Source organism: Protomyctophum parallelum, assembly GCF_964188405.1.
Source record: "Protomyctophum parallelum genome assembly, chromosome: 17".
Lineage (NCBI taxonomy): Eukaryota > Metazoa > Chordata > Actinopteri > Myctophiformes > Myctophidae > Protomyctophum > Protomyctophum parallelum.
The window spans coordinates 27946060-27973333 of NC_139719.1; the positions used below are offsets into that span (position 1 = coordinate 27946060).

A 27274-nucleotide genomic window follows, 5' to 3' on the forward strand; every position below is an offset into this window, starting at 1 on the left:
AATCAGACGTGTAGAAGTGTATAAGCTTCATAGCTGTACCTCACAGTATAGCAGTTTAGTTTAAACTCAGAAAGCATCTGGCCTTTTTAGATAGTCCCCCATCTCTCACAGACAGCCAGCAACAGCTTGGTAAATACGTCTTCTACTCTTTGAGAATTAAGTTGCATGATTCATAGTCTCTGCATAATGGAGGCGTTTTAATTGCAATTTGGTCGCTGTCTGTGGCACAGCCATCTTAAGCTGGAAAGTGCTGTAAATGTTAATTTGGCTTCAGTTGATGGTACATTTCCGCAAAAGAAAATGCACATCTGTAAAGCCTAATTTCTGCACAACGGTGTTTCTCCCCAAACATCAATTGCACAATCATAAATTGAATCCACATTAAAGCCACACAATTCCTATGTAGTTCTTTCCAAATCTTAGTTTACTATGAAAACTTGAAAAACCAGTCAGTCAGTCAGTCAGTCTGTCCGTCCGTCCGTCATATGGCCAATACAGAATTCATTCATATGTTGATCTGACCTCGTCAACCCCTGTTCACTCAAGACACTGCCACCGCTGCCACCCTTAGATCTCAATATATGGAGCTGACCTGTTCTGACATTCCATATGTTGATCTGACCTCATCAAACCCTGTACACTGAAGACACACTCCATATATGGCCAGACCTCATCAAACCCTGTACACTGAAGACACTGCCCCCACTGCCACCCTTAGAGATTGCTATAACGACGCATTAATTTAAATCACCATCCATCATCACAGCACCGGGCCAATTGTGCATTTTTGTTGTAATTCTTTTAAACTTTTTCTTCAGCTTTAATACATTTTCTACTGTACATCATTGCAGGTTTTCAGCGAGCCCACCCAGTTTCTGCAGGAACTGCTTTTCTAGTTAACTTCAATGTCGTCAACAGTAGCTAATGCGCTACTAATACTTTTGTCTGAATTGGAACACTTGTTAGATCTCAATGTCAGCTCTTATAGTCACTGGTCGGAACATCCTGTGCTCCACAGGTAACACAAGGGTTTCTACTGATACCTTCTTTTTTTTTTTACACAAACATTATTACAACGGTATTGTTGAGGGTCAAACTGTCTTATTGGTGAGATATTACTGTCTCACCATCATAAGGTCACACTGGCCATCTCTGTGCAGCCAATGCACCCATCAACAGCCACATGCACCAGCTATTCAATGTGTCTTTGGGAAAAAAATGGAAACTGACTAGCTCAGTCGTCACATAAGAGTATCCACTAAATGGATACAAAATAAGCGTATGTGTTTTGGCCACAGACTTGTTATTGAAAGTGCTCCTTCTCATGCACGCTCAGCTCAAATGCTAAAGTGCTATTACAGTTAATGTAAGTAGAGGCACAGCTTTAGTGAAAGCACTCTTTTGTTTGTCTCTATACAGTACAGTAACTATTTTTCGTGTGCGTGCGTGCGCCCCTCTCCATTCTTATATTGTCATTAGGGCCACCAGTCTGGGCGGTAGAGGTTATGGGCAGCATTTTTTCATGTCAAGTATTTGGCCACAGACCCCCATTTATTTTTTTGTGTTCCAGTCTAGGGACCCCATAAGAGAAGATTTGTTTAAACATTTTCAAAAATAGCAGATGTTGAAGTGGCAAGCGTACTGCACATCTGCTATTATTGAATAGCCAATGTATGGAATATGGATACACACACACACACACACACACACACACACACACACACACACACACACGTGCGCGCATGCACATGCACTTTAAGAACCCCTGTGCCAGGGAATGTGTTACCTTGAAAAGGGAAAGCAAAAGAATTTGACCTTTGGTGTCGTCTTGACAGAAGCGGACAACATGAGTTGGGTGATCTCCAAAAGGAGCCATTTGTCCACAAAACTGTCTGCACATACTGCAGACTAGCAGAGAGTGATTGTTTTCTCCGTAATGAAAACACATGGAAACTGTGAAATTGCAGCAATCATTTATCCACAAAAGGTAGCAATTTCTGTAAACACAATATCCTTCACTTTACGTGTTGGTAGCTGTTACACAATCTGGAAATCCATTCAGTTTAGATAAATGTGCTGTTGTATAACTGTCTCTGTCAAAGGCTAAATAAAAGCCCTAGATTTAACTATTGTCAAAGTCGATTTGAGGAAAAAAGGCATTGTATAGTTCTACATGACAAATAGCTTGTTGTTCTTCTATGAAAACAATAATTGTCCAGGTTAATGTGGTGATGCAAAGTAAACCCTACTGGACTTGTAGCAATATCTTCATTGGTATCGATCAATTTGACCATGCAGTTCATCGGTTATCAGATAATTAGGATGTGGAAATTGTCTGGGACGTATATGACACTAATACAGCCAACAATATCATACACCTACTGTATCATCTATCTGTTCATTCTAACATGCGAGAAAGCTGCTGTTGTGGAAACCTCATTGTCCAAAATATTTTCTTTTCAGGTGTTTTGGGCTTGTAGCTTGGCTATTTTTGCTACTGATGTGTGACGCTGTAGTATGATGAAGTAGGAGTCCAGGACATTCAATTATTAAAAAAACATAACAAAATGTAAATATGGAGATACACCTTTTCTTTTGGACAGTGACGATATACTGTAGTGTCATATATTGTTTGGTATAAAGTTTGTGTTCATAACATTAAACATCTGGACGTTTTAATGCAGAAATGTGACGATGGTCAATAGAATATAAATATCGTCTCGTCGTGTGTATGTGCAAAACTGTTCCAGGATTCAAATTCAATAATGGCTAAATTAGCAGATCTATACATGAACACGTATACATCATGAAGCAAAAACGTTCTAATGGTATCTAATGGAATAATACGGTACAACATGTTTTACAGGGCATCACTTTATTCACCACAGTTGGGAACTAGAATCGGCTCAAGGACATACAACAATAATCCACCTTTCAGGCAGATGATTTATGCTGTGCCTTTGTAACATCTGCTACATGTCTCTTGTTTTTCAGTGCTGGCGGTAGTATAGGTCCTGTTCTTTTAGAGTTATTTGTTGAAGTGTAGTTACTACACTTAGTACAGTGGTTTTCAAACTTTTTGCACCTGCAAGGCACTCTGAAAGGGTAAAAGTACAAAAATCTGTGCAAAATAGCCTCTAAAACATGTTTTCACCTTATCACTTTATCACTCTGTAAGTTTATTTTTACTTTCCCCCACACCACGACCATACTCTCAACACAACAATGGAAAACCTAATTTCATGTCAGTCACACTTCATGTGAGTCAGTCTGTCCGTATATAGCCGTCTATATACTCTATGAAGATCACGACACTGTCCTCATCAAACCCTGGATAGCCATACAGTACATGGAGAAGACTGGATCCTCACTCATCACCTAGATCTGCATATATGGAGCCGGCCAGCAACTCTACATCTGACCTCACGGACACCATGTTGATCTGACCTCCTTAAACTCCTAAATCTCCATATATGGAACTGACCTGTTCTGACATTCCATATGTTGATCCTCCTCCACCCGGGCCATACTTCCTCTTCGATGTCTTCCTTTTGACTGCCCCAAAGTCATTAGCGCTGCCGGGCCCTAACTGGGCTAGCCCAAGGCCCCGTCTGGCCTTAATAATTGGCACACATTTTACGCCCTACCCGGCCCGAAAACATAAAACAAGAATTAATCACATAGTGATATAATGTCAGGTGAAAGAAGCGCTGTCTGTTTCCGTTGTGTTCTGCGGCTGCCCCATAGAGTATAAAGAAGGATAGAGACTGAACCGGCGAGATAGCCCCGCCCCCCGCTATTCTTTTCAGTGGAAGTTGCTCTGTGGCGTTTTGAAGCACCCGGAAGAACCACCTACTTCCACATTTGCCAACCAAATTTTGGTTGGCAAAGCGCCGCCATTGGACTGGTCCCACGAAGTGAACGGAGTCGTCAGAACTCTGTCTTACTGGCTCTGATCACAACTAGGTGGCGAACTGTCGTCTACATTTAATGGGTAGATGTTAGTCAGGTTTTCACCTTTTTCACCATGCTGTATATGGCATTCCCATAACTGTTGTTTTAGCGCGACCTCGCTCTTACTGGTACTTTGACAAGTTCAAAGTGATGTGTTGTGACATTGTACTGTAGATCTGATATTTTCTATTAACTTGTGGAAATTGTATTATATATATATATATATATATATATATATATAATATAATTGTTTTTCAACTCGCAGCTAAATGTTTGCCTCCTATAGTGTATGATGTTGTATTTGATGTTTTGATTATTTTGCTGTTCTCTGGAATACAAATTAGTCTGGCAATTACAGTGCATTGGTCTTCTTGCCTTGTGGTTCATAATTCAAAAAGCCTACACCTAAAAAGATGATTTATATACTGTAAGGCAAGCCTATCATGGTGGGGAAGCTAGAGAGGTCTACTAAATCTATTTGAAAATATATAATTCTTTATAGTTCAGTTAATCTAGTGTTCAGTTCAGGCCTTGAAGTCGGGCAAATGGAATTGCTTTCGCTCTAATCATATTAATCTGAACATAGTTTTCACAGTCATGGTATAATATCTTATAATGAATCATGTCCAATCACTGTGTAATCTCAGAGTAATCTAGTAAGAGAGTGGCGACACAAGCGTTGACTCCTATTGTAACAATGGAATGCGGAAGTGCTCATTCTATCTCAATGAGATAGTTCCAATGTTTGGAACGATAGCCCATTAGCCCATAGGCACCTGCTTTGCAGCGAGATCAAATCGTGTCGCCACTCTTACTATTCCACTCGGTGTAATCCATACCATTAACCTTGTTTATTAATCTAGTTTCATATATATTTTTCAAACCGAGAAAGTGTCATTTTAGATTGTAGTAAAATAGCAGATCTACGAGCTCAAAGCACATAACTTTGTGCCACGTTGTGAGCTTGCAGACTATGCTATTTATGTTTTGTTTTTTGTTTTTTTACATATCATTTTGGGGGTCCTTGGCATGAAAAGGTCTGAGAACTAAATGCATTTAGCATTTTGTAGAATCAGCCTCAGGTCTTAATGGGTCAGATGTGGGGGGAAAGCATGGACTGTCCTGCATGATGTGACACAGATGCATCGTTTTGGACTGCAAGAATCGCTTCCCCTCCAGATGGAACTAATCAAGCACAAAATGTCATGTCTGCAGCAGATATGGATGTGGCCCTGGGTGCATGCTGGGCAACTTATAGGATTTTTAATATAGGGAAACTCTATCCGACACCACTGAAAAGAAGTAGGTGTTGGGAGACAGACTTTGTAAAGTTTGAGATGTACTCTACATGTGTTGATACAAGTAAGGGTAGAGTAGATAACAGTACAGAATAAGTGGTAGAGTGATATCATATTAAAATAGAATAACGATATACATGAAATGACAGTACAAGTATTAAATGATGGCAGATCAGACCAGGCCCTCTGTGCCTGAGCTGGTCAGGTATGCATAATGTCCTGTCGAGGTAGAAATAGAGGCATATTAGATACCGAGTGCATTCTACCACCTAAATAAACTTAATATGTTATTAATATAGCCTGATACAGTGTCGCATTGAAATCGCTGTACAAATGTATATAGTTGCCGCACAAGCATGCTGGATTGGATTGGTCTCCGATATACGGCCTGTGGGGTTCATCCTGTAATCTCCCGTTAGATTTTGAGATAAAGTCTGTCAGTGCACAAGGGTGGCACTAGAGGTCAGGCCATGTGTGATGTGTCACTATGGATCAGACGATGGTGAATATGAACACGCAAGCATGTTTCACGGCAATCCACCCATTCGATTTAGAGAAATATTGTGTGCAACTGGAAACTTAAACTTTGAAAGAGGTCATGTGTTTGAGTCAATGAGACAGCATGAAGGTGGACATTAAATTCCATGGCAATCAAATCCAGGCAACAGTTTTTGAGTTGTTGTTTGAGACCACAACTACATAATTACTTGCACACACAGCTCCCCTCTGCAGTGCTCTACTACTGAAAGTGACTGCATGGAGTCTGTCTCATTTCTCTCCAAGCATTTGAATATGATGGAATATTATTAAAGCTCACATTTCATATCTCACACACCATAATGCACTAGCCCCCCTAAAAAAATAAATATATATATATATATATATATATATATATATATATAATTTTTTAATTATTATTAATCGATTCATATCGTCTGGATTCATATCAATTTATATCGATTTTATGATATTAAAGGCATCAAGAACACCCACACACACTGTGTTCAGTCCAACTTGTGTGATTGTGTTCCCTTGCTCCGTGCGTGTTACAGTATCTCCATGAAGGAAAAAAGACTCTTAATAAACGAGAAATGGAGAATAGCATAGTAGGCTAGCGGCTTTAATGTCCCTGTAATCGAGGCATGGCGCAGTATGTGGAGGTCATAACAGAAGGTCCCCATGTGTCGACGTGTCCCTGAGCAAGACACTTAAAACCTTTTACCGCTGCCCACTACTACAATGCATGTGCAGAAATGTACTGTAACATTAACTCATCACTTTCACAGCAAGAATGTTTCACCAAGGCCAAATTGTTCCACATGGTGACATGATGTACTACTACCTGATGTACATGACTCTGAAAAGACCCTGAAAGCAGACGTGACACATTTGACAGTGTGGGAAAAGTCTCTCAGTCCTTGCTTATATATGTTAGATCCCATGTCAGATGGCCGCACCGCACAGCCTGTGTGTGTTGCAGGTGTTTACCATTTCTTGTCATGTTTTATATATATATATATATATATATATATATATATATATATATATATATATGACGCTGGGGCTCCTAATTAGTTTATCTCTGTTCCTGTTTTTCTTGCATTTCGCCCTGTGTTTTTCTAAGCGGTCCTCTCCTCCGCGCTGTCAATCGACATTGCCATTTTAGTTTGTCCGGAGGGTTTGAAGTCAATGATCCCTGGCCTTCCACAATCTCTAGTTTTAATTAACCAGCCTGTAGCTAGGAGATGGCTATCGCAGCGCAGTAACATGCATGCGCCAGGGGAACGCAGCACTTGGCCAGTGAACGTCCGCCCCCTCAATCACCAATAATGTGTTTTTTTGTCCATAAATGACTTGTGAGTCACTTCACTCACTCCTCTTTGTTTCTTATGTACGATGCAAACAAAGGCTGCCATCATGTAATTAGCAGTACCTCAGACAGGGTGGCTGTGTTTCTTTTGTTGTCGATTTTCTTTTTTTTGTGCCTTTTTTATCTTTAAAAAGAACAAAAAAATTACTGAATCCTGCCTGACAAACGCTACTTGCTTCACAGCTATGTAACAGTTCTGCTTGCTACCTGTAAAAAATCCATTAACCACATTGTCCCTATTCTGGGGAAAACATTATATATATTTTGTTTAAAAAAAAATCTGAATCACTTTTATCAGAAATAATATGAAATACTGTTCCCCCTCAGTCACTTGCAGTGCAACATAACCATCTAAAAATCATCATGAAACAGACCAAAACTAAAATACAACATTGAAAAACATAAAAGAAAAACATGTACTGTATGACGTGCAATTCATCTGAGAGTTACTAGCACAGTACATCATATATTAAATAAAGTGCCATGGTGCAATCCTTTAAAATTGACCAGCAGACTGAGCAGAGTATAATAAAGTGCTGTTTATGTGCATTTCAAAAGTGCACTTCAATCATGTTTAGAGTAGGCCAGGGGCATCGCTATTCTCAACAAAAGTATTGTAATACTGTGGGTTAGAAATAAGTTTAGGGTTAGGCATAGTTTTACTGGGGTTAAGTTCAGGAATAGGGTTAGGTTTTGGTACCGTTTTACTATAGGGTTAAGGTTAGGAATAAGGTACGGTTTAGCCTTTTAAGCATAATTTACTTAGGTTACTTTAGGAATACCAGGCTGAGCAGTTCCACCGGCTGTATGCCCGGTGGGGGTTGGTAAAAGGGCGACTTCGTTGGTATTCATGGCGGCAAATGTACAAATTGACTGAAAGTTTAATGCATTATGTAGAGTCATAGTGTACTCTTCCATTTCTCGATTTCTTCAGCACTGACTGTCAGGACCTGGGTTTTTGATTGGTATTTTCTACTGTATTCGCTAAAGTGTTTCTTACTTGCTGCACTGGTACCACCCACAGAAACTTGTACTGGCATGATGTTGTACTTGGCAAATAAAATGCTTCTCTTTCTGATGTGGGGGATTTAGATTTCCTTTAACGGTATTTTGGTCCAGTGTCACCCGCTATCTTTTTTGCCGACACCGGTATTTGTGCCTAGAGGTGTGGTCATGGGCATGCTGGCACGCTTTCCCCATAATTGCTATTTTGGTCACACATTTGGGAAAGCGATAGTGGAGTTTCAAAGCACCCGTTATGCCAAATTAGTTTGGTAAAGAGCGGCGTGTCTGCATGGAGCTGTCCGCTAGTGCAGGCTGCGTCATCTCTCCTTATGCGTCATCTCTCCTTATGCGTCATCTCTCCTATGCATCTCTCTTTGTAATTTTCCTATAATCAGCAGAAGCGAGTGCCTGCTACTTAATTTCCTTGTGTCCATTGTGTTTATATAATTGTATAGTCAAAGTTATTTGTGCCAGGCGTGCGCGATTCCATTTGCTCCATCAGCAGCAAATGGGGTTAAAAACTATGTATATACCGAACTTTCCTTTTCGCTTCATACCATTCCGTAGAGACGGCCTACACGCACGATCTATATACCAAAGTTGTGACTTGTGAGTGTTCTTGGCTCTGTGGGGTGGGAGAAACAAAAAGAAAAACGGCACTTGGGGGTGGGCTATATACCGTAAGGCTATGACGCAATATAGAACTGGGCATAACGGGCAATGGATATGGGATCTCTTAAAGGCAATGGCACGTGTACTGGTGATTCGTTTAATTATTGTAAGTGGTTAAACAATCTATTAAGTCAACAACTGTACTTGACTCCAAAGCCACCGCTCACTTCACATTATGGTGTGATTTTATCTCTTCATTCTATGTTCTTAATATGCCTCTGATGTTTCCACCTCTGTCTGTATGCATATAAATATTACAATATGAAATTGTCTTTGGATGTATAGTGGTTAATTGGAGTAGTCAGCTGTAGGGTTGGGGTAAGGAACTGTGATGGGACATTGTGCATTTGTTTTTTAACTGTAATGTGTTTTTGTTGTTTGTTTAGTATTTGTGCTGCCATGCATTGTGAGGGGAAAATATATGCAAAGAATTGCTTTGAAAATACAATAAACATATGTTTAAAAAAGAAAAGAAGTGGCTGTGATCACACACACACACACACTCACACGTGCACACACACACACACACACACACATTCGTGCGTTAAGACGCGGAGAGTGCCTTGGCAACATGATGCCGTGCTCAACAGTGCGTGGAAAGGAAACATCAATTAATACGGTGAGGGCTACAAGCCACAAACACTTTCACTGTACGCGTGTGGTTGGGGGGATGGGGCTAGGGAGAGGGAGAGTGATTGGGAAGAGAGCGATACCTGGAGGAAAACCAAGAGTGAGACAATTGGAGTGCGTGTGTGCGTGCACGTGCGCGTGTGCGTGCGCTCTCTGCTCTTGATGAGCTGGAAAGAAGTGACTTCACCGTAACCATGCACACCAACATACGTTGTCCCTCAGGGCTCTGTACTAGTGTCATTTCTGTTTCCGCTCTACATTAAATATGCTGTAGCTGAAAATAGCCAATCTATAAGCTTACACCCGTGTCGCATCATTATGATTTTTTCAAACTTTTGCCTCAATTATGATTAATGAACGATTTTTACTTTATTATTTTAGCGGATCATTGTCGTGATGATCAGCTATTTTAATACATTCGATGCCTTTGATGGAGTGTTTTGTCAATTCAAATCCAACCATTGTCTGCCTTTGTCGTAATTCTCCGTCAATTAATGTACTTTATCGATATGAAACAGTTTAGCTGAAAATCAACTTTTAACACTTGCCTGCACTTGCATAACTCTAGCCCCAGAAAACACATGCACGCACATCCCATTTAAAATAGGATATTCCCTCGCTGTTGTCTCTGAAACTACGAGCGCTGTCCGTGGTGTTGACCATCCAGTTCGGATATGATTTGTGATTTTTCATCGCAATTGAAATATTAACATTTCTGGCGAATTGGAACACTATAAAATTGAAGCTGTTTAAATGGGTAAATTGGCAACCCATCAGAAATGTATTTTGTTTTATTGACGAGCCGGAGAGACAGGGAGACCCCTGTTACCATTGATTTAGCCGGTTTCTTGTTTTAATGCTCCTGAATGCTGCCTTCAGGTATGGCATCGTAACTAAGGGGGCATTTGTATTTCTTTCACCATAGTAAATACTGCATTCATAGTCTGGAGAGGGCAGTTTTTTACAGACGGGTACAAGGGCAGGGGCTCAAGCCTGCTTTGATGTCTATGCATGCACGTCCCTGCACGGTGATACAAAAGCTGTGCGATCTTCATCTCACTCTCCCGCTGGGCGTTTGTTGTTGTCTGTTGCCCTTCGTCTTCCTCCGTCTCATTCACCATCCCTCCCAGTCAATGATTGTGAGTCATACTCTTCACTCGTACTCGAGAGTGTACAAGAACATGTCTTACCCCAGGAACTAATTCCACCTGTGTGTCACAAGCTCAGTGGGTCTGGGACATGGATATTAAGGGCCCACACAAGGACACACACACGCATATACAAATATACTTTTGCATAAAGGTGCTCTTGTATAAACATGGGAACATAAAGCTCATGTGTTTTAGCTTTAACTGTATATAGCTTAACTTTCATTTTTGTGTCATTAATACAATCTGATCATCGCAAGGCTATGGAAAGTCATTTGGCTTAATGGACACACACACACACTGGATATAGAGGGTATTAAACATGGCTCATAAATTCTCTTTGTGGGAAGGTTACGTCCAAGTGCAATACTCTGATTGAATTGTTTTGGTTATTGACACAGACGAATAGGGCATGAGCAAGAAAAGTAATTGTTAATGCTAGCGGGGGTAGGGGTTATCACTCAGTTCCTCAATTCTATGGCATGAGTTCACTTAGCTTAATACCATAGATGTGTTTTTAATGGCTTTGTTTTATCGGTGTTCCGTGACTCTGAGTGTCTTCAGAGATGGAGACGAGCAGGGAGCAGAGTGGTGCCAGGGTCTCTATACTTCAGTGCTTCCCCAAGGGGAGCAGCAGGGAGCAGAGTGGTGCCAGGGTCTGTACTTCAGTGGTTCCCCAAGGGGAGCAGCAGGGAACAGAGTGGTGCCAGGGTCTGTACTTCAGTGCTTCCCCAAGGGGAGCAGCAGGGAGCATAGTGGTGCCAGGGTCTGTACTTCAGTGCTTCCCCAAGGGGAGCAGCAGGGAGCAGAGTGGTGCCAGGGTCTGTACTTCAGTGCTTCCCCAAGGGGAGCAGCAGGGAGCAGAGTGGTGCCAGGGTCTGTACTTCAGTGCTTCCCCAAGGGGAGCAGCAGGGAGCAGAGTGGTGCCAGGGTCTGTACTTCAGTGCTTCCCCAAGGGGAGCAGCAGGGCACACTATGAATTTGTGACAAACACGTGTGACAGGCCCCTTTCGGGATTTTGTGACAAACACACAAGACATAATTATTAATTGCGACCATAGGTCGCAGTTTACTATAAAAACCTGCATGTCCCATCAGTCCGTCAGTCAGTCAGTCACGCCTTGTGACACGCTTCATACATATATGGCCAATACAGTATGAATTCCATATGTTGAGCTGACCTCATCAAACCCTGTAGCCTGTACACTGAAGGCACGCTCCAGACATGCTCCATATATGGCCAGTACTGAATTCTTTCCATATGTTGATCTGACCTCATCAAACCCTTAGATCTCCATATATAGAGCTGACCTGTTCTGACATACCATATGTTGATCTGACCTCATCAAACCCTGTACACTCAAGACACGCTCCATATATGGCCAGTACAAAATTCATTGCATATGTTGATCTGAACTCAGCAAACCCTTAGATCTCCATTAAGGCCAGTACAGAATTCATTGCATAATTGTTGATCTGAACTCATCAAACCCTTAGATCTCCATATATGGAGCTGACCTGTTCTGACATCACAATGGTGTTCTGACATCACAATGACGTTCTGACATCACAATGACGACTCGACCAGCTCAACAGAATGATCGATCTCTACCTTCAAAACCCTTCACATGTAGCACAGGACACCGGACAGCAGGACGCATACCTCTTCAGGATTCTACCTTCAAGACTTAGTATTTCTCATTGTGCATTTTTTTTGGTCAAAGTTGATCCCATGCCAAAGCGCCAGCGCTCGCCCAGCAGTCTGCCATCAACCCAGGGGGATGCGTGCACGCGCCGATCTGCCCCAGCAGCATGCACGACCTCCACACTCTCACGGAGGAGACTGCAGACGAGCGGTGCCGCCGTCTGGCCAGGGAACGCCAACAGAGCCACCCACCGCCAGAGTCTCACGGAGGACGCAGACGTGGGCCAGCGCCGCCTGAACACAGAGAGCAGCGGCAATGCCACCGCCAGAGTCTCACGGAGGACGCCGTCGCCTCTTGCCGAAGTACTGGAAATACTCAAGTAAAGTACAAATACCTCAAATTGTACTTAAGTACAGTACTTAAGTAAAAGTACTTAATTACTTACTCCACCACTGCTCAGCTGTCAGTACGCGTACCTAAACCACGTCATCAACTCCATGCAGTACTTGCATTTCTTCATTGACGAGCTACCGCGGACTCCACGTGCTGCCACAAACTCGACGTACGGAAGCAAGGATTTCCGGGTTCGTCGTGCACGCATCGTGTCCGCCTTGACATGGTTGCAAGCCAACAGGTTGGTACAACTAGTTGGTACAACACATGGATCCCCATTATGTGGAGCTGACTATCATCACCTGGATCTCCATATATGAAGATCACGACACTGACCTCATCAAACCCTGGATAGCCATACATGGAGAAGACTGGATCATCACCTAGATCTGCATATATTGGAGCCGGCCAGCAACTCTACATCTGACCTCACGGACACCAGATTAAAGGTATATTCAGTGATTTCACTCAAAAAACCTTAGGTTTCGTTTTTGGCTGTGGGACCCAGCCTTTCGTCCAATCAGGATAGAGAGTCAAAAACGAAACCTAAGGTTTTTTGACCCCCAGGGGTTAACTGGGGACAGGGAGGAACTCCTTATATGGCCAGCACACTCTATAGTAGGGAGGATTATCACAACAAAACAAAAAAATAAGTGATATTTGAATTAAGTGAAATCACTGAATATACCTTTAAGCATAGGTATTATACAACTATATAAAATCACAACTTTACAAAACGTTACTCAATTACTTGAGTACAGAGGTATAGTTCCTGATGATTATAAAAAAATACTGTTACCCTTTTAACCTGTTGTTCCTATATCGGGCACGTCATCATAGGCAAATTTCATAGTGTTGTTATTGGAACTGAGCACTGAGCTTTTTGAGCAGTTTGAAAAGTACTGCTGTATATACAGTAAATATATCCTGATGATCTGTCATGGCTTTGAGCTCACACCAGAGAGAGAAGCCTGTTCCTGCGGCTCATGCGTTTCTCTGCAGGTAGACAGATCAGAAAGGAGCTTTTCAACTCATTTCAGCTCAACTGAGCAGAGTGGGGGAAACATTGCCACCTGGATATAGGTTTGGGGGGGGGGGGGGGGGGGTAGGTAGAGAGCGCACGCTCAGGGCAGAGATGTCTGGAAGCCTGGCAACGAGAAAGTGAGATGCAACGGTGAGGTGGAGGCATCAGACAACGAGAGGCTGATCAAACAGCCAAGCAACCAGAGAGAGGAGGAGGGATGGAATTGACTGAGAGATGGAGAAAGATAGAACATAGAAAAAACTTTCGCCTATAATTACTGTACATGCCTAAATCTATTTTTAATCGGTATATTGTTAAATTGTCGACTGTCTATTACTTTTGATTTGTTTCATATTATTATATCGATTCAATCGATTAGTTTGATTACTTACTCGATGATGTTCAATTTCTACTTTTCCAATTTATTCCAGGTTGCATGTCACACTTCCTGTACTCTTTGCCTGTAGTGCTTTCATATCTTTCTATGGGCCAACTATAGAGAGTGCTTGCCTGTAATGCACTTCCGTTACGCTACGCCCACTAAGCTCAAGCCTGTCATGCTTCATGTAATGCTTTGTCATGCTCTTCATGTAATTCTGCTTGCCACACACACACACACACACACACACACACAATGTGCTATTGCCGTTTCGAACAGCATTGGGCCCAACACATGAACGTGCACTAGGCTCCGCCCACTCCAGAAAGTGTCAGCTCCGGAGTAACAGCGGAGCGCTAAGCGACCCCGCATTAAACCAGAAAATGTCACATCAGAGACACGCAGCAAAGATCGGGACCCGTGACACGCCATCAGGCTGGATTACCAGCCTAGCTGCCTGGACCGCTAGGCCGGCCCGGGCCGTGGTAATGCTTTTTACTGACCCGTCAGTGCTCCGCATCGTTGCTGTCGGGGAGAAACCTCATCAGCATATTCTATATTTCGGTGGGGTTTATTTTTAAATAAATGAACACCCTACTTAATCATACTACAGCATCACACAGAAGTATCAACAGTAACAGAAGCTCGAAATGTGGCGCGTTTTGAGCTTGCTGCCTTTGTGTGACGTTGCTGCTTTTGACATAAGACAGGGATGTCAAACTCAAATACACGGTGGGCCAAAATAAAGAAATTGGTAGAAGTCAAGGGCTGGACTGTGTTTCAACACACGGGCACTGCGGTCAGGAGGACGTCCCAGGCAAATAGCAAAGAAGTTAACGCATTTAAAACTAAAAATGCATTATTATTAAGCTCAGTTTCCTGTTCTATGATCCTCACAAAGCAGGACTTGTAGTATTATGGTGGTCTGTGCAATATACCAGAGGGCCAGTTCTAATACTAATTAAATATCATCCCACGGGCCAAAGATAATTCATTCACGGGCCTGATTTGGCCCCCGGGACTTGAGTTTGACATTATGTGACATAAGGGGTTTCAACCAGACAGAGACAACATACTGTCTATAATAACATACTATGAGAGAGACAGATAAGGAGCCTTATCTGATTTAATACTGACATTTCTTCTAAGCAAGTTGGTTACTTCTCGGACTAGGGACGTGTGTGTGTGTGTGTGTGTGTGTGTGTGTGTGTGTGTGTGTGTGTGTGTGTGTGTGTGTGTGTGTGTGTGTGTGTGTGTGTGTGTGTGTGTGTGTGTGTGTGTGTGTGTGTGTGTGTGTGTGTGTGTGTGTGTGTGTGTGTGTGTGTGTGTGTGTGTGTGTGTGTGTGTGTGCGCGCAACATTTGTTTCTCTGTGTCCATTCCCCAACATACTGTCGCAGTTATTGCTTAAATGATTAAAAATACAGAATGCCCACTGGGACAAGGTGACACACACACAGCAGGAGGCCTGCAGGACAAACTGTATGACCTGCTCTTGGAGCTTTGAAAGACCACAATATTACAATAATATGACTAATCCAATAAAGATTTCATTTCAGATGATGTGCACAGATTGTGAGTCAGTAAAGCTAGGTAATATTGTATTGATCCCTGTGGGGAAATGCATCCTCAGCGTTTATCCCATCCTAGTAGCTATTAAGAACAGCCAGCATTGGTCTAATCTGTGTTCCTGACACTAATTTACTGGTCCAATTTGACCAACCCGTACCGGAGAGCCGAATGGACCTGGCAATTGTTAGAAATACAAGTTCCGACCCCTAGCGGTACCAAGAGATGTCGGATGGTACCCGTACAAAACCCGGGGCCAACACCTCTACAGGATTGATAAACCAGCAGGAGGATTATGGCTGAGTCCATTCACCACCACCTCTTTTAAAAAGTAAAGTTAGTGAACCTACAGCAAGTGGTAGCTTAACATTTGCGTTAATGAGCGCCTACCATCCTACACTGTCGATTGAATAATTGCTATTTAATATATTGCTATAGTGTTTGTTTATTGCATACTGTATAGTGTTTCTTGCCATTTCAGCATACCCTTTTCTATTGTTGCTTACAGTAGCTTTACATTTTGAGTCAATTGTTGTGAATAAATCTATTCTAGCATCCAACATCCCTGAAGATGAAAGGGCAAGTGTACTCAGCCTGTGTCAGAAGTGGCATGACGTATGGAAGTGAGACACGGGCCCTGAGGGTGGAGCGTGAAGAGAACAGAGAAGCTATACAGAGCAGAGATGAGGATGATCAGATGGATGTGCAGTGTGTCACTGAGTACTTTAACACGTGTTACGGCAGTATTGTACGTCACGGCGCCCAGTACGCTGCTATTCTATGGTGTAATTTCATAACAAACATGAATGGGAGATGATAGCTGACGAGATTCAGAGCGGGGTAACACTAAAGTAACGGGCCCTTCACTGTTATAAATGTAGGTTTTATGTTGGATCAAATTGATAAACTGCGTGAGCCACACAGTTTTACACGGTTGAACAAAGAACTTTTCCGTTGTGCAAACATTTCTATCAGTATTAGGCCTATAATCATTAGACTGGATATCGTGATTTTGCATATAACTAATTGGCATAAGTTCTTCTCCATTTTATTTCTCTGTATTGGCAAGTAGCCTACACAACATTAAGCACTCGCTTAAAGTACTCGCCCTGGAAAAAAAAAGGAAAAAAAATAATATTTCTTACATAGAAAATCGGTATCGGAAAATATATGCTATATCGTGAGTATATCGTTATCGTGACATACAATTTTCTATATCGCGATATGAGATTTTGTCATATCGCCCAGCCCTAATGATGATGATGATCAGTGTAAATCACCAACCACTGAGACATGTAGTCTCATTGCATAACTGCTAATAAAAAACAATTTACAGGCCCAGGCCGTAGCGTAACGGTCTGGGCACCGGACTGGTGATCCAGTCGCAGTGTGCCGCGGGTTCGACTCCCGGACCCGACACGGCCTTTACTGCATGTCATCCCCCCATCTCTCTCCCGTTTCCTGTCAGCCTACTGTCTGTCCCTTCAAAAAAAATCAAAAGGCGTAAGCCGCAAAAAATAAATAAAAAAAATAACAATTTACAAAATTCATATTCACCAGGAAATGTTCATTAATGTGTGTATATATATAATCATTATGGAGATGGCATGGTGTTTGAATAAGCATTCATTAGTTGAGTCAGAGTGAATTTCACTTCTCTGAGGTGGTGTAATGTGCAGATCCATTTCACACAGGCTACAGTACAGGTGGCAATATAATTATATGACACCGGAGAGAAGTTCTCCTTATAAGGCCTTGGAAAAGTTGTAGCATATATCAACTAAAACACGTCCGCCTGTGCTAATAGCGCTCTGATTGCTGTGTTTGCTTTTCTTTTGCTTTTTTGAAGTTTCCCTGCGAAATGATCCAGTTGAGCTCCACCGCCACGTTCATGCTCTGCAGAAAGCTTGGGCTGCACTGTGACCAGAGGTGAATTCACACATTGGTAAGTGCTGACCTTTTAAGGTGAATCTGATCGATGTCGTACGTGATGGTCTATAACCACTTATATCCATATTCTGGGCCAATCATTAGATAAAAAATAGCCAATTTACAAACTCACAACCCGTCATGATGGGTTGTGACTGAGCTTGTAGGATGTTTGCCGAACACATTTAGTGTAGAGGGGGAACAAAAACAGTCCAAGTGAGCTGAATCTTGAGGGTGGTTAAGGTGAATCAATAGAGTACGTGATATCTTGGTAAAGACATTCAGGGATGCTGAAATACCACATTGCTTCGGTTAAGTTATGTTTTTGTACCCCAGTTAGTTAATAGTTATCCGTGTTCATGTCGCTCTTGTACTTCTTTTCATCTGTCTGACAGGTTTTTGATTGGTCCGGGGCTGGGGCATTCATGGGGCATTCATTCAGAGTTTATAAGGGTTTACAGTGGATAAAGTCATACTGCTGATTGAGGGACAGGGAGAGACCATGTTGTCCTCTTCAGTCAAATTCACCACCTATAGCGTGCTGCACTGTGCATGCCTCACTGACTCCAAATTGAAACGGGCAGTGAATTGGTCTTCAGTCAGCCACCCATCAGGCAATACATTTAGCTCTGAAGTACTTTTCTAGGATTCATTTGATGTTCTTTGATTGCTCCTCTTTTTTGCTCCTGTGGGCTACCCACAGACTGTCTCTTCATATAGACGTTGTACCAACAGCAACGTTTCTCATCCAAACTCATGCACAAATGTTCACATTTGCTTGAATATAATCTATGCGGACAGCCGGACACACTTTCATATTAACATTAATATTTCAATCGTTCTGGGTGTGATAAAGGCAGGTCCATTGCTGTCCCAGTAATGGTAGTAATTTTTTTACTCAACAGTGCATTCCAATTCAGCGCAGTTAGGAAGCTGGCAAGAATTATATACATCCTCAGCGCCTGATATAACAGTAAAAGGTTTAAAACAGGAATACAAAACGAGTACAGAAAAGAACAGACTAAAATATAGCAGAATTTAGTGGAACCTCTGACTCTTCTAATATGAGTGCCAGCTGCCAAACAACTACAAAATTAAAACAAATATGTACTTTTCAAAATCATCTTTGTCACATCTTACAATACACAACTTTATATTTTGTAAAAGTGATGTATTTCTTGCTGACAGAGAGTTGAGTGACATGCAGCAAATGGTTAATTGGCCTGCAGTGCAGGGAATCGAACAGGGGACTCCATGTGGAGAGCCCATGTGGCATGCATCCTACAGTCCTACGCAACTATATACTGTACAATAAGGGCCCCTTATTGTTGCAATTAACGCATTTTAAAGCGAAGGTTGATTTGGCAATGACATTTATTCAGTTATTCAGGTACGTTTGTTGACGTTTTATCCACATGAATGTGATAGAGCTTTCCTACTGTTGGGGAACATTTGGCTATTTGCGCTATTTGATGTTAAATTAAGTATATCGTCCTCCTTCTGACCATGTCATAATATGTGAACATTCTGTGAGAATAGGCAAAATATTTGGTGAAAATAGCTACAAGCTTGCATTTGATGGCGGGGGCCAAGTACAAACCCTTGGGAACCCTGGTCAACAAAGTATATATGTTTGAGTGGTTAAATGGTTAGTAACTACAAAGGAAATGGACATGTCTTAGGTATGGTATGGTCCTAAAATGAAAAAAGGTCACGTACAGCTGATATACAGCAACTTGTATTTTGTGTTACAGTCGATAATAATTGCTTTGCTTGGTGAACGCAAGCAGATCTGGGACATTTATGGTTGATACCTGAGAGTTCATGTGGTAGGATCATTTCTTTAGGTTACACAGGAATGTTCATTTCACAGACCTTTTGTAAAAGAAACCATTGAAACAATAATCAAAGAGTAATGTACATGTTGACATTGGAGTGATCATTTGTAACTCACTGAAGTAGAACTGACTCGAATGAGCCAACTGCAGAATAATTTACTTGAAAAAGTGCCATTCTGGGCACAGGTCTCCACCAGAAGGATGTATGGATAAAATGTGTACGAGTAATCTACAGAAATGTGTTTTGCCTAAATCGGCCTCATGGTGGCGCTATAACAGGCCGTTGAGGAATATTTGGGGCAGAAGTTCGTCGTTGGCATCCAGGGAGTGTGCGTGCAAAGTGTGGCATGGATCGGGCCAACGGTGCCAGAGATTAGCTGGTAACGGACGGACGGACGGACGGAAGAACGAACGGACACACGCACACACGCACACACACGGACGGAGTGCAAAACATACTCTCTCCCCATGCCTTCGGCCTGGTGGAGACAACTAGCGTGTGCTAAATCCAACAAGGGAATGAAAATACATCCAATGCATCCAATCCAATGCATGAAAGAGTGTGCTCTGTGACAGGTTTGAACAGCATTTACAAAGCAAGGAAAACAAAACACAATTGAAATGGATGCAACATAGAAAATTAACAACTTAGAGATCTAACAGTCTAAAATGTATACAAAAAAAAAAACGTTTTAAGAAGTGATTTAAGCTAAGGATGTGATAGTATCCGCTTGTCGAATACTCTTGAGTAGTTGAGCAGTTCAGATTATTTTACCACGAACAGAAAGTGTGTGTGTGTGTGTGTGTGTGTGTGTGTGTGTGTGTGTGTGTGTGTGTGTGTGTGTGTGTGTGTGTGTGTGTGTGTGTGTGTGTGTGTGTGTGTGTGTGTGTGTGTGTGTGTGTGTGTGTGTGTGTGTGTGTGTGTGTGTGTGTGTGTGTGTGTGTGCGCGCGCATTGGGATGGATAATTGATATGTAGTGCACCAAACTTCCATTAAAGCTGTTCTTTAGTTTCCATCTAGCCCTCTATTCTCTGTCCATCCATTCATCCACAGCCATCAACAGCAAATCTGCAGGGATTTAACAAATTAATATTCATTGTAGGGGATGTTTTGGAGAAAGGAATATTCAATGTTTATCTCACACCCGCCTAAGCAACAGCTCCATTATGCAAAGTGAAATAAATTGTTGTTGTTGCTTTTTTTTCTTTTTTAGCCCTAGAGTCACCATATAGATGAGTTAATGTACTGCAATGCATTAGTCTACTGGCCGCCAGAGCCTTTTGCAGTTCCACTCTTCATTTTTGATTACCGGTATGTTTGCAAATGTGTTATTGTGTTATTCACTTCCATCTGAACATGGATGAAACATGGATCAAATGAAAAGCAGTTGATCATTTTACGTGATTGGTTTTAAGGGGGGGGGTCCTCAGCAAAATTTGTTAATAAAATTATGGCATCAAAACTAGTTTAACCTCTTTAATCATATTGTATGCTTATTAAAAATATTAAAATAATTTGCGATAGCCGCGATACACAGTACACACTTACGCCATGTTGCGATGCATCGGGAGCTTGTACAATTTACTATTTTTGAGGGATTTCGAAAAATGTCCGGGGGAAAAAAACACATCTTCAAAAGATCGTCTATTAATGCGTATGACAAAGGACATTATTGTAGGGCCTAGCTGCTGAGAGTGAAATAGTTTACAATAATGGACCAGATGGGTTTTGCTGTGTACTTCAATTCCTTGTTTGAGAAACCTTGCTTGGTGACTATAAATGGGCTTCCGATTCTGATAATGTACATGAACACAACATATACACGTCATCATTATCATCATAATGTACATGAACACAACTTATACACGTCATCGTTATCATCATAATGTACATGAACACAACTTATACACGTCATCGTTATCATCATAATGTACATGAACACAACTTATACACGTCATCGTTATCATCATAATGTGCATGAACACAACTTATACACGTCATCGTTATCATCATAATGTACATGAACACAACTTATACACGTCATCGTTATCATCATAATGTACTAGGGTTGCCAACCGTCCCGTAAAATACGGGTTTGTATCGTATTTGACAGCTAAAAGACCTGTCCCGTAATGAACCGATACGGGATGCACTTAATCCCGTATTTTGGGGTCGTGGAAAAATGACAGCGCGTTATGGTGATTCTCAGTCACTCGCTCCCATTCAGACACACAGAAGAAGGGGCAGCGATTCTAAGCTATAGGAAATGGAAAGCAAGACAATGAAACCTGGTGTCTGGAAGGGCGCTAGGCTCAGCTAGTCAGCTCATTGGTCAGTACTCTTCATATGCACGCAGCAGGCCAGCAGCAGAGCCAATCACTGATGTTAAACAGCATGCTGCTGGTATGGTGAAAACCATAACAAAAATTAGAAGCAGAGGAGAAGCCACGGAGCCCTGAGTCAGTTCCTTGTTCCTCAAACAACTCCAGAGGCTAACATGGTATATGTCTTGTCTTGTCATTTGTCAAATAATCATGTTGATTTTGTTGCTTGCATAAATATGAATTTAAAGTAGCCTAAACAGAAGAGTGGGTAGTGGGTACTAATATTGAACAGCACCTGACTGACCCGAGAATAATAAGGTCAACTCAAGTTTATGATTTGAATATTTCATGGCTTAATAATTTGTATGCTGTAAATCTGTAAAACATTACAGTACATTTCAAGCACAACTCAATACAAAACAAAAAAAGAGGTTCCACCGTTTTCAATTTATCATAACATTTAGAGATGTACAGTCCACTATATACAAGTGATATTTAAACACTTCTCTATAGCCAAAAAAAGGAAATCATCATAAAGGATGTAAAAATGACAGTTGGTAGGGCGTTCCACATTTTTGTGGCATAGGAGCGAAGTTTATTTGCACATGGTTTGTTGAACTACCTGGTGTTGTGGGTGTGGACTTTGTTTACATTAAGGAGGTATTTAGACAGGTACATGGGTATCTTGGTGGTGTATCAAATCTTGTGGACCAGACCCACTGCATGATGCTGTACTCTGTCGTCAACCCTAAAGCCATCCCAGCCTGTCAAAGTGGGCAGGGGTTGAGGTGGGTTCGGGGGGGTGAGGCCCAGTAGTAGCCTGCCCAGTTTGTTTTGGGAAGTCTATAGAGCCTTGTTATAAGGGCCTTTGCAATATGTTAGGAGCCATTGAGCCTTGTTCTAAGGGCCTTTGCCCTTTGCAATATGTTGAGCCTTGTTCTAAGGGCCTTTGCAATATGTTAGGAGCCATTGAGCCTTGTTCTAAGGGCCTTTGCAATATGTTGAGCCTTGTTATAAGTGCCTTTGCAATATGTTAGGAGCCATTGAGCCTTGTTCTAAGGGCCTTTGCCCTTTGCAATATGTTGAGCCTTGTTCTAAGGGCCTTTGCAATATGTTATGAGCCATTGAATTGATTGTATTTAGGGGGCACGGTGGCATAGTCGGTAATGCTGCCTCACAGCTAGAAGGTCCTGGGTTCGATTCCCTGTTGGCACTGGGGGCGTGTTCCCTTCTCCTTTTTTTGTATTCATTGTATTGATTGTATCTTATTGATTTATATGTATTTTATTTGATTGTATTTTTATTTGTTAATTTGCACATTTTGACAAAATAAAAATTTAAATGATAATCTGTTTCTCATGTAGTCTTAGTCTATACCCTAACCATAACCGCATGCTTTGGGGGTTTGACTAGAAATTTAGACGTGAAATTGGGGGGGTTTGCCTGGAAATGACCCAATTTTTCTATTTGATTTTCAAATAAGGGACACCAATTTTTAATAAGGGACACCAAAATTCTTCGGTGCAACGGCGAAACGGCGCAACGGCGCAACGGACACGCGGCTTCGCCGCGTGCCCGGGTAATGTCCCTTTATCTGAAAATTTGATAGTTGGCAACCCTATAATGTACATGAACACAACATATACACGTCATCGTTATCATCATAATGTACATAAACACAACTTATACACGTCATCATTATCATCAACTTCATGGCACATACCGTAAGTAGGCTTTAGGAACGCTTTACTCTGTGTGTGTTGTCAGCCGGTTGTTTCAGGTATTGCAGGTAGCCAAGTTCCTTGTCCCCCATCACTCCAGAAGGGAATGGTAATAGTACATTTAAAAATGTCTTACTTAGACACCATGGACACTTGGGGTCACTTCATTGGGGTCTGATAACACTTCCAATTTTCAAACTGCAGTGTGTGTGTGTGTGTGTGTGCGTGTGTGCCGAGAGCTAAGGCATCGGCAAAATTTTGTTCAGTGTCTGCAATAATTGGCAGTCGCAATATATGGAGAAGGCGATGCTTTCTGTACCCGTGATCTGTATCGTGAAGAACTTGTTTTTCAAGTTTGCGCATCCACTATTGTGTGGTGTGTGTGTGTGTGTGTGTGTGTGTAGTAGACATAGTTTTAAGATGCAAAATAACAGGATTATTATTCAACCAAGGTCTGGGTGATGGATGGGTGAGACTGCAGGGCCTGGGAGCTTGCTGGACCGGTGTCTCTATAGGACAGGGCCTGGGGGCTTTCTGGAGCGGTGTCTCTATAGGACAAGGCCTGGGGGCTTTCTGGAGCGGTGTCTCTATAGGGCAGGGCCTGGGGGCTTTCTGGAGCGGTGTCTCTATAGGGCAGGGCCTGGGGGCTTTCTGGAGCGGTGTCTCTATAGGGCAGGGCCTGGGGGTTTGCTGGACCGGAGTCTCTATAGGGCAGGGCCTGGGGGTTTGCTGGACCGGAGTCTCTATAGGGCAGGGCCTGGGGGCTTTCTGGAGCGGTGTCTCTATAGGGCAGGGCCTGGGGGCTTTCTGGAGCGGTGTCTCTATAGGGCAGGGCCTGGGGGCTTTCTGGAGCGGTGTCTCTATAGGGCAGGGCCTGGGGGCTTTCTGGAGCGGTGTCTATAGGGCAGGGCCTGTGGGCTTGCTGGACCGGTGTCTCTAGGGTTTGTCAACCTGGGGGAAACACAGAAGACGGGGGTGAATAAATGTGCTCAGTCAGGGAATGGCTGACAGGCTTAAGAGACCATGCGTCCGTGTTCCGCTCCATTGTCCATTTTAGATTTTCTGTACAGTACCAAAAGGGAAACACCGAACAATTTACAGTTAGTCAGTCAAATTTCCTTTGCAATTTCTTTCCAATAATCTTCAGCGTCAAGCTCCTCCTCTTTTTACTCTGTTTGTTCCTCACTGAGGGTCTCCTACTTCAACCGCCTCCCACTCTGTCTGGTGAGCAGAATAAGCAACCTCAAATATGGCCTAAAATAGGTTAGACACTCATTGGGGGCCATTTGGAACCCCCTCGTGAAGGTTCCTGGACCCAGTGAGTGAGCCTACATGCACACTATAAGCACCCTGATCCGTTTGACCAGATTGGAACAGAGCCTTCATTATTATCATTGGTAAAACAGCTATAAGGAAGCAAGGAAGAGGTCCTCTCATAACAGAGTGGGGACATTACCAGCCCTCCTACACCATAGCTTCTCTGTGGCCCTGGGCTCTGCCCAGTGAGCTGGATGCAACAGGGTGCATTCATGCACAAAGTTAAAGCTTCAATCTGTGAGATTTATGTTTTGAGACAATCTATTAGGAGTGTGTTCCTGCCATTCAAAACCCATTCAAAGTCAATGACAGTCACATGTCAATACAATGTGTATTATATTCACGCATTCACACACCAACAGCGGAGGAGACTAGTATGTATCTCACCAACCTGTGCTGTAACATATACGGTTGACTGGTTGACTAGTTCTATTGTATCAATATACTGGACCACACAGATTGGTCAAAATAGCATTTTATTCATTATAATAAGTTCCAGATTGCTGCTTTTACAAAGAAGGACTGCTCTCTGTCCACAGTTGTTGGGGTGTTATTCTATTTTCACTTCTCATCTCTTCTTTCTCAACCGCCCCCCTCCTGTCCTTGCTCTCTCATTCTCACTCTCTTTGTATCTGACCCTGGGTGTAAAAAAACAAAAAGGACTGGAGAGAAAGATAGATTTGATCGCAGTGGACACTGGAGGCCCACTGGTTAGAGTCATTCATAGTATGTGTGAGTTTCATAGCAGACAGAAACGCACTGTTCACATTCCCTTATCTGGCAGTGTGGCCATGGAGCATTTAAACCATTCTTCACATTCTCTCTCTCTCTCTCTCTCTCTCTCTCTCGTCCCCCATCTGTTTCTTGCCTCACCTTCCCTGTCTCTATTTTCACTCTTTCCGTTGTTTTGCCTGTCATCGCCAGCTGCTTCTTGTTTGTCTGCGTGTACGAGTCTTTATCCATGTCTTGTCATTGCAGTCTTTAAGCCTACTGCTACTTTATAAAGCCTGCTTATACGGTGTCGCACACCGGCGAGAATAACCCACCCACAAGCTCACAACTAAGGCTTTATTATCTAGAAAGATCCTTGATTCTTGCCCCAATGCAGATGCTGCGTCAGGATTAATAAAAGAAAATCCTGGTCATGCGATGAAGCTGACAAATTAACCTTTATCCTGTTTGTCTGCTCCTTTGATGTTTTATTTCTCCCCTTACTGTCAGATGAACAGACGGAGAGAAAACCTGACAAGTCAGTGAGACAGAAGCGAACAAGATGTGTTGGGGGACGTCAGATAGACGAAGAAAGAAAAGATAAAGTGAGATAAAGTGAGATAAAAGACTAACGGATTTAAGAAAAACATGTACGTGAGAGGATTAGAGAGACACAGATAGAGAAATACATTAAGAGAAACTGAGAGAGAAGATAAACTGAGAGATGGAGAGATGAAGAAAGTACAAATAGTGAGCCCAATTCATTCATTCGCATTGTTTGTTTGAAAATCTGACGAGTGGTGCAATGAACTGTATGAAGTAAACATTTGGCTTAATTTTGATTTCTTATCTTAGTGTTGAAGCTTGCAATAACAACTAGCTGATAAGTGTATTTTGAAATATAAGCGCGGCGTCGGGCACACATGCACAAACGCACTTGTTCGTTGGTAGGTTATAAAGGTCTTATGTAATGTTATGTACACATGGCTATGGATGGACAGGCATATACGCACATGCTCACACACACACACACACACACACACACACACACACACACACACACACACACACACACACACACACACACACACACACACACACACACACACACACAGCATCTCTGTTTGTTCTGTATCCAAGTTCCCTGTCTCATTCATCATTCTGCCAGGTAGCATTTGCTAAAGAATGCTTACCACACACACACACGCACACACACACACACACACACACACACACACACACACACACACACACACACACACACACTTTGTAGTCCACTTACAACACACCGAGCAGCTTGGAGAAAACTTTTAATTATCTTTTAAAGTCAAGATCACAACTTTTCTGAGGTGTGTGTGTGTGTGTGTGTGTGTGTGTGTGTGTGTGTGTGTGTGCGACTGTGCGTGTAGGGGTGGGGGGGTTATGTACCTCGGGGATGGTGCCTCTGAGAGAGAAAAAACACTGGGGAGACCACAGCTCAGGTATCCCTGTCACCATCTGTTTTCCATCCTGTTCCCTGTAAATTGCCTCATTCAGTCTTTATACTCACTGGTTTTCACACCTGTGTCCCGTGGAGATGGTGTATTATCATTTGCATCTGTGTGTCTGTCTGTCTGTCTCCAAACAGGAGAAGGGCGCACACCATTGTTGGTGAGGTGCTGCTGGCCTTGGTAAATAAACGATAAAGACGGTAAAGAAAAAGCTCACACGTAGCCACAATGCAAAATTCATTTGAAATGAAACCAACGTTTCAAGGTCTGTCTGTCTCGCTATAATGTAAAACCATTATGAGAAACTCTACAATATAACGATGACATAATGATATTGAGCTAGCTATTACACAAGCA

At 42.3% G+C, this 27274-nt stretch overlaps 1 protein-coding gene across 3 annotated transcripts in view; it reads left to right on the top strand.

The window, feature by feature from the left end:
• Positions 1 to 27274, top strand: part of chrm3b (cholinergic receptor, muscarinic 3b) — a 100651-nt gene that overhangs the window by 14848 nt on the left and 58529 nt on the right. For 2 of the 3 annotated variants that reach the window (XR_014570549.1, XM_083786973.1), the window contains exon 2: positions 17436 to 17531. The exons of the other annotated variant lie outside the window; for it this stretch is intronic. The gene's annotated coding sequence lies outside the window, so the exon portion shown is untranslated. The remainder of the gene's footprint in view (positions 1 to 17435; positions 17532 to 27274) is intronic. 3 annotated transcript variants of the gene reach the window in all.